This window comes from Cynara cardunculus, unplaced genomic scaffold (genome assembly GCF_001531365.2).
Source record: "Cynara cardunculus var. scolymus isolate 2C unplaced genomic scaffold, CcrdV1 Un_Scaffold_3332, whole genome shotgun sequence".
Lineage (NCBI taxonomy): Eukaryota > Viridiplantae > Streptophyta > Magnoliopsida > Asterales > Asteraceae > Cynara > Cynara cardunculus.
The window spans coordinates 10,369-19,794 of NW_020201434.1; the positions used below are offsets into that span (position 1 = coordinate 10,369).

Sequence of the window (9,426 nt, forward strand, 5' to 3'; positions counted from 1 at the left end):
TTACCCACATTTAACTACCAACTTGTTCTTTCAAAACCACATATTTACCCACCAAAATTTTCATCCATTTATAACCCAATCGACATAACCTTCCCTATCCGCTTCTTGGAAATCCCAAAACGTGTTCACCTTTTCAGGATCGTCTCTTATCAATGAAATTGCTTTATACTTCTCCCGTTGGGCCAACGTATGCATTTTTAATATCTCAAGAGTGATCATCGAACGTTTCTTATCAAGTTCGTCTTCTCGTTCTACACCCCTGCTAAGTTTGTTCGCCATTTTCTCCAAAGTTTCTCCAAGTTTAGTAACCGCATTACTAAATCAGTCAGCCATGGGATCTACTTGACGTTTTCTCTTCTTACGACGCGCAGTTGAAGTTTCTTCAGATTGCATATTTGCATTCCTACCTTGAACATTGCTAGTTGCATTCCCACCTTGAACATTCCCGTGGCACGATCTTTTCCGAATACAATACAAAGATCCTCATAAAAAGGATATGGTTTGTTCTTCCATTTTCCCGCCCCTTTATGGACCTATTTCATAATAGAAATTATTAAATATACATATAACTATGATTATATATTATGCAAATACAAATAGCAAGTTCTTTTGAGCATGTACCTGAAGATACGACTCTCATAAATATACCTATGCATTATTGAGGATCGGTCCACATTTGAATAATAGTATCCAATTTGTTGTTCATCCCTTTGTCTTTTAACCATRGTCATCCAAAGGGAGACAACATTGAATAGAACAACATTGACAACTATCTTAAACCATTCCAATGACTCGTCTCCTTTGCCTATGTAAACGTCTTCTTAAACTAAAGCGATCCATTTCCTGTCCAATTTCCCAAATTGTTAAACATATACTCTTGATGCTAAATTGTTAAACATATACCCTCTTGAGTATCTTATTATGTTGTGTGCAAACTTTAACATAAACGGCAATATAAATTTAATGGTCTTCCTACTTCAACCAAAAAATTCTTCCTATTTTTTAATCTTACGTTACCTATTTTCCCAATGCCATCATCATAAACTATTGAAAATGTTTGATCCATGAAATTCCTCCTATTTTGTTGCCATTATTAGACCATGCATTCCAACTTGACTAAGAATTGATGAGGCACAATGTGAAAACAATTAAGCAGTAAGCATTTGGATCAAACAACCATCCACATGATGCAAGGGTCTCTTGTATATCAAATTTAGATGTTGTGAGCATGAAAAACATATAAAAACACCCCTTCATCTGGTGCAAACAAGGGAAAAAGAAATGCAAGTTAACAGCATCAGCACAACAACAACTACCCTTTTGTTTTGATCATTAACAGCAGCCTTATGGTTGAAATGCATGTTATCCCACTGATGTATAGCAATTAAAAATCGGAACAGAATATGAAATACAAATCGAAACATTAAACGGAACAGCATATGAACTAAATCGGAACAGGAGACAAATACCATAGATAAATTGACTTTTCAGATGCTCAGAGTATGCAAAGTATTCAGGTATGCAGGTTAAACATGTCAGAAGATCTATCATTTGCAACTCTTTTCACTATTGGAGGGAATGGAATATGTGTTTGATGTACAAATCGAAACAGAATATGCAGAAATCGAAGTACAAATCGGAGCATTAATCGTATTGTGAAGTCGTAACAGAAATCGAAGTAAGTAGAAATTACCTGGGAGAAAGCGACCGTGGGAGAAAGCCGGAGACAGCGCTGTTGGAGGAGACAGCGATGTTGGAGGCTGGAGGAGATGGTCAGGGATGAAAATGGAGGATGCGATGGAGACGAGACCTAGGGCAAGATTTGGAGGATGCAATGGAGACGAGACCTAGGGCAAGAGAGGATGCAATGGAGACGAGACCTAGGGCAAGAGAGGATGCAATGGAGACGAGACCTAGGGCAAGAGAGGATGCGATGGAGACGATGGAGACGAGACCTGGAATCCCACGAGAATGGATTTTACAAAACCCGTGTCCTTTCAGAGGATTCTAAAATCCACCGGTCACATGATTGTTAATGAATCCCAGGATTTTAAATTTTATCAATCCTACAAACCAAACACAAGAATGAAATGGATTTTAAATCCAAATCCCTCCAATTCCACTCCATTCCTGCAAACCAAACGCACCCTAAAAGGATGCTCATGCATAGTGACCCAATGGGCTATCCCCTCTCTCATCTTTAATATGTCAAGTTTACCATTATGTAAAGCACTAACAAATCCAGATTGATTTGTACCGGTGCTTGAATCAGATGGCAAAAAATTAATCAATTTTTGTTGTCTCACGTGTTTCGCTTTCATAACACAAGATTCCAAATGTCGGTGCATATGGGTAGTGCTCTTAGATTTCAAAAGAGAAAAGGGAGTTTTACAATACTTGCACCTTACTTTCCATTGATTTTTTATCATTTCAGGATCAAAAAATTCATCCCATACTTTTGATCTTCTTGGTCTTTTAGAGTTATGAAAAGGATTATTATCAGTCTCARCTTCTTTATTTGTKGTGYTAAGRGGGGGTTCACAAGGCTCTTCATTAACCTCCATGGACCCGTTCTCCCTTTCATTTGATCCTCCTTCATCAACAATCACATGCAAATCTTCATTTGAAACACCAACTGCCCTGGAAGATACTTGTGGTTCACTAGACATCTCTAGAATTGTAAATGTTTGGTCAACGATCATTAAATTACTTCGTTAAACAGAGAAAATTTAACAAAGTTAGGGTAAAAGACCGAATTCGTAATGAAAATGAAACAAAAGAGCAACTACAGATTGAGGTCCTGAACCATTGCATAAACATTCACTTCTAATCATGACTTGGTTTATAGAAAAACTATTAATTTTGCAATTGGACAGATGTATTTGGGGGTGAGCTTTTTGAAGTTCACGAATTTGATCCAAGGTACAAGTATTTCATGTTAACACTGAGATATTAATTCTGCATATGTTTTGTCGTAAACAAGTGCAACCGGGTGTAGGCTTTGAAGGTTTTCTTTCAGTTTGCCATCTTCTAAAACATAGCGATTCAAGTGCAAGATATGTAATCAAGTCAAGTTTCCCCATATCAAGGAATAAATTTTTTAAAGAAACTGAATGTTCCCGACAGGCGACAACCCTTAAGGTTACTTTTCTTCCATAACTAAAATGTGATTGGTATCGAAAGGGCCTTTGGTCCCTGTATAACCCAACCTCACTAGAATCAAGGGTTCAAGACTGACCAAACGAGTAGCCTTAATGAGATTCCAACTAAAAACAAGTAACCAAAAAGGAATCAAATTCTTTAAACACATAAATCAAACAAGTAATTAAATTACCAAACACAGTAACCAAAGGAATCAAATTCTTTAAACACATAAATCAAACAAGTAATTAAATTACCAAACACAGTAACCAAAAAGGAATCAAATTCTTTAAACACATAAATCAAACAAGTAATTAAATTACCAAACACAGTAACCAAAAAGGAATCAAATTCTTTAAACACATAAATCAAACAAGTAATTAAATTACCAAACACAGTAACCAAAAAGGAATCAAATTCTTTAAACACATAAATCAAACAAGTAATTAAATTACCAAACACAGTAACCAAAAAGGAATCAAATTCTTTAAACACATATTTGTTCCCATTAGATGTTGTTAGTAGAGAAAACATCATCAGACCTTGTACCTCGCAGATGTGGAGGGAGGAGTTAAGAAGGTGCGACGAGCAGCTGAGGAGGGAGGAAGGTCGAGCGATGATGGAGGAGAAGTGAAATCGATGGCGGCGACCCCGCCGAAGAGGGTGGGGAGCGACGACCCCGACGAGGGCGCGAACTCGATAGCGACCAGGCGGGAGCGATAAGGGAGTGAGAGGTCAGAGGAGTAGGATGCGAGTATGCGACGAAGGGAAGTCAAAAACCAAATCTAAGTTGAAATCTAACCTGAACGATGAAAAAGGGTAAGATACTAAATGAGCAGTATATTTTATAAACTAATTAAAAGAAATCACATTAAAATTATAAACTATATTATAATATTAATGAATTGTTATTAATTTTTTATATTGTATATTTTATAAACTATATTATAAAATTAGTTATATAAAAAATATATTCGAGTATCTCGCGAGCTTATCGAGTCGAGTATTAGATAGCTCGGCTCAACTCGTTAGTATGTCGAGTCGAGGCTATTCGAGTCAAGTGTTGACCAAGTTTTGACCAAGTTTTGACCGAGTCGATCTCGAGTAGCTCGTGAGTTGTCTCGTCTCATTTACACCCCTAATTCCAGGACTGCACCTCTTTAATCAAACATCAATCATAGTTTACACTTTTCTTTGTCTTCTCTTTTCCTAGTTAGAAGATTGGTGTGAAGAAAATATGCATGACTATATATAGAGAACAATACATGAAAACTGAACATATTAATTTAACGAGACTGATGGCAGCCCTCCACCTAAGCTAGAGAAGTACTTACATCAATTTATTGGAACAAACATCAACACAGGGTGTTGTTTGTTAAGCACTTAAAGGGGCTGAATGGAATCCCACATCTGAATCCATCACATGAGGGGTTTGTTTGTTAAAGAAAAAGCCTCTTAAACCATTGGAGGTCAAATGGATTGTTTGTTCATTGGGGTGTTCATAGAGGTCTTTGAATTGAAGGTGTCCAGGATTTCACCAATGGTGTTGAAGTAACAGAGTTTGCTTTTAACAAGAAAAATGTAGCAATTCATCAAAATATTGTATTTAGAGTTGTAGTAGTTTTTGATTTTATAAATATTATGCATGTGACTGGGTTGTTTGTTAGGCACTCAAAGGGTCAAAGGGAATGAATTAGGGGCTAGTAAAAAGAGAGCACCGATTAGGTTTAAGGTATCGATGAGAGAGGATTCATTGATTCGATTCGATGGGCTCCCCACGTAGCCTCCGCTAGTCTGCTTCTGCATTCTTGTTCTGGCCGTCATCGACGAGAAAGAAGTAGAGGACTAAGTCAATTAGGTTTAAGGTATCGGTGAGAGACGGAGAGAGGACTGATTCGATTCGATGGCAGTCAAGATGATTCAATTCGATGGCAGTCAAGAGACGGAGAGAGGAGTGGTTTAAGAAGCGTCCTTTGGGTTTCTTCGGGTTTCGGACGGGTTTGGGGGATGGATCAGGAGATCCTAACCGATCCGTCTAACCCGATATAAAAGTCGGATGTCGGACCTTGGATTAGTTTGGGGCATATGGATCGGGTACGTTCGGTTTTCTTCGGTCGAGTAGGATCGGGTTTTGCACAACCCCACTCTACAAGGCCAACTTCATTAATGATCATAAACGATAAAAAGAAGTAGCTAACATAAGTAAATAGATTTGGGTCTAAAGTAATTCATGTAATGGATTTCATATTTTGCGAGCTAGAACTATTATATATTCCAAACAAACAAGCAACATGGATTATGCATCAAGCGAAGGAAAATATATTGTATTAAAAGCAAAAAACTGTAGATTGCAAAGTAAGAAATTAGGGTTTCGCAAGATATGAAGTACACAAAATATTGGAAAACTTTGCATTTAAGCATATCTTACCAAACTCGCAAATTAAGAAAAATGCCTTTAATTTGGTGTTGTAACAGGCGTAATCTATTCTTCATTGGTACAAAACTAGCAAAAATTGATAACTTGACACGTAATGATACGAGCCTAGTCGTTAAGAAAGACTCGAGTTTTAGAAAGAGAGAGTGGGGTCATTGTTTGAAAAAGGCTTATATAGTGGAGACTTTATCCATATAGCTCGTATAAATTATATTTTTCACAAGTTGTACTAAAAAATGTCTTTTTGGCAAATTCTTTTAGAAGTAGCGAAATCAGATCTATATCCCACTTCAATTATCATGATTAATCCTAATCTATATGCATATATATCCACATAAAAAGAACCCCACTTTTCAATAACCATATACATATAACCGAGTGTGATTCTATATATATCCATATACAACTATATGAAACCAACCCCCCATATGCACATTTATATGAATTAAATGTCCACAAAATCAGTAGCTCAAAGGGTTCATGTCATAGAAAAAAAATCAATTTGCCTTTACGAAAACTATAACAACGGTGACTCTTCAAACAACCCCTAAATCATGAAACAATCGAAAGTAACACATCTCTACGACATGATTGCGGATATCACAAGTTCGAGGAAAATGCAAGAAACTGAAAAACATGAATTAGATATATGATTGTAGAGCAAATAGTAGCAACGAAAGTAGAGATTCTTAGAGAAATACCTTGATCAAACGATCTTTGACTTCATTTGTTACATTAGAAGATAAACGGGATATAAGCTCTTGATGGCGCCACCAGATTAAAACCTTTCTTGCATTTAGGGCCTTTTATCTTCTCCTTTCGCCATATTGACCATCTGCAATAGACCACCCAGATTTATGAAACTCGCCATTGTAGTAGTTGATTATACCTCCCATTCCTTTGCTCCCCGTGAATCTTTTCAAAAGAGAAAAATTCTTTGCATATAAATATGAACCAAGAAGAGAACTGCCATGTTCAATGGTACATCCATTGATGACAAACATGAACATATCCAATATTGCCTATTAGAGTAGCAACCATAGTGTTCAAAATTGTGTTGGCACTTAAATGCATACGAGACAAAAGAATCCACATTCAATTCACCTAAGAGAAAGATGGGAAGCGATCATTGAATTCACACAAAAACAATTTATATTTGATATAATTATTTGTGCAAGTATTTAATGAAGCGGTCATTAGTTGGCATATAATGATCACTTTGTCCATTAGTTAGTATATCGACTGATGAACACTTCTCAGAGTTCTCTCCAGCTCGTATATCTGCTGATGACCACTTTCTCCATCAGGTTGTATATCGCCGAGGTTTTGACTGATCATTCATTGCCCTAAAATTTGCTTAAATCATACACTAATGATACTTTTTTAATGAAATTCTTTATAGAAGACCATACAAAATCGGTACCGATTAAAGACCATACATTACTGAAAGCACAAGTGTCTTCTTTTAAATCTAAAACGAAATCACCACATACTACCCATAGACTTACGATAACTTTCCCATAATTTATCATGATCAAGTGGAATGAGGTCCACATACATCGCAAGCCAAGAAGCAAATGAAGAACATTGAGGAGGGGTCGCAAGCGAAGAGCAAAAGAAGAACATTGAGAAGAAGAGCCCTTGGAAGAGCTTTTGAGAGAGCCTACAGAAGGACATTCTAATATCGGAGGGCCATAATAAAATTCAGATATCGGATTAGGTTACTTGTGTTTTTTGGAAGTGGTTTGACCTTCAACGTCTGGTGGACCATAGGAAGGAACACGTCAAGATGACGTTTCATGCTTAAAAAACGTCTGACCGTGTGACAGAAAGAACACGTCTAGATAACTTTTCAACCTTCAAAAACTTCAAAAGCAATGATGTTATGTACATCAAATAAGTGGCTGTTACAACTAAATATACGACCACAATGTATGTCATCAAGGAAGTAGTCTTTTGCATACAAAAAGTTAAACAATTCTAAATGAAATCGTGTTTGCAGAAAACATAAAAAAGCAAAAACACAACTTATGTTACAAATTACATATAATAAACATACACCAAATAAAACCCCAAAATAACAGTACCCGAAACATACACCGATGATTTCATCATTTTCTTGGGTTTGGATGGCAGCTTGTATTTATAAAACTCGTTATGATCAACTAGTGGACATTGCACACAAGTTCTCATCAAAATAGAACTTCACAAAAACACATGGTTTGCGTTTGGGCGGCAGTTTGTGTTTATCGAACGCGTTATGATGTGAACACTTTTCAACATGGGAAAGATCATCAACAGAAGGATGATATATATGAAAATGCAAGGATGCAAAGCATCCTCGTGAGGACATTTTTCAAGGTCCTCCACGTCTTCCCCTCTACCCTAAGACAATGTCTAATACAGACGAACAATGCCACCGCAGATGTAGAATACAACACTCCAACCAGTGTCGCATAAAAGTCCATCTACTAAAGAATAAAACAATGGTTAATAACTATTAAATATACTACATTAATGATCAACGCATGTATATTATATATACACACACACATGCGTTCAATAGATTATGTGTGATATTATCACGGCCAACTTCATTGAGGATCAACACCTGTTCTTTTAGTGTGTCACTATACAAGTGTATGTGAGTGAGTATAACCTGAACATTAAATGAAACACGCAAGCACTTACCTAAAGTCTTTTAACAACTTTAATATCCAAACAAGATATAACTCTTCTAAGATTATGTATCAATTTGTTCAAGGCTAACTTCATTAAACAAAGGCAAATATATAGTATTTTAACGGAAAAAATTTAGCTTGAAAAGCAAGAAATTAGGTTGTGTGAATGAAAGATTATGGAAATTCTCTTAGCAAATCTTTTAGAAGTAGTGAAATCAGATATATATACCACTTCAATGCGGTCATTATAATGATTAATCCTCATCTTTATGTATATACCCATATAAAAAGAACCCCACTTTTCAATAACCATATACACATAACCTGAGTGTGATTCTATATATCCATATGCAACTATATGAAACCAACCCCCATATGCACCAGTATATGAATTAAAAGAACCCTCAAATATTTAACAAGTAAAAGTTTAGATACGAGTATAAAAATGTTGTATTTTAGCAATGATTTGTTATAAATCCCCCAAATATCAGTCTAATTTGAGTGAAAAAGAAAGCAATAATATGGAGTTGCAACATAAACCCTAGCTGTGAATGTGAACTAAATTGAAAAATAGATGGAAGGAATTAGTTTTACCTGATTATAATTTGAAAAATAATTCCGAGACCACCGATTCCAACAATTAGAGCAAGATCAGAGCCATGGGACCTTATCTTTTCTAGGTTTGTGAAAAGAAAACAGCTCTGTATAAAATCCTCCATCTTCCATGGCATAGATTCGTATACTGTTCGGTTGATCCAAGCACCTCGAAAATAAGTGAGATATGAAGATCGGAAAAAGAAGAGCCTCGCCGGCGACGGTGTAAAGAGATTCAAGAAATTTTGTGAAATTGAAGGCCAAAAGGAAGACGAAGGAGAGACGGTATAAACTCTTCATTTTAATTTAGGGATATATATATAGTAGGGATGAATCGTAAAAAAAAACCTTACAAACCAATCTCATTCATCCATTTTTATCATCAATGGTCAATATTAAATGGGTTTCATATTAAAATAAAAAAATTTAATTTTTAATTAAAAAACAAATTTATTAAATCTTTAACAATAAATTAGGTATATCCTAATAATTACTATTAATTATGGAAATATATTAATGAAAACATTTATTATAAAAAAAGATAAAAAAAATTCTTAATATAATTTTTTTTATCAT

General features: G+C 35.6%; 1 long non-coding RNA gene across 1 annotated transcript; it reads right to left on the bottom strand.

The window, feature by feature from the left end:
- Nucleotides 1-7: 7 nt before the first annotated feature.
- On the bottom strand, nt 8-9,099 carry LOC112503595. Its single transcript, XR_003068030.1, has 3 exons — nt 8,851-9,099; nt 6,277-6,410; nt 8-533 (listed from the first exon to the last, which is right to left on the bottom strand). It is a non-coding gene; the product is annotated as an uncharacterized LOC112503595 (long non-coding RNA).
- Nucleotides 9,100-9,426: the final 327 nt, after the last annotated feature.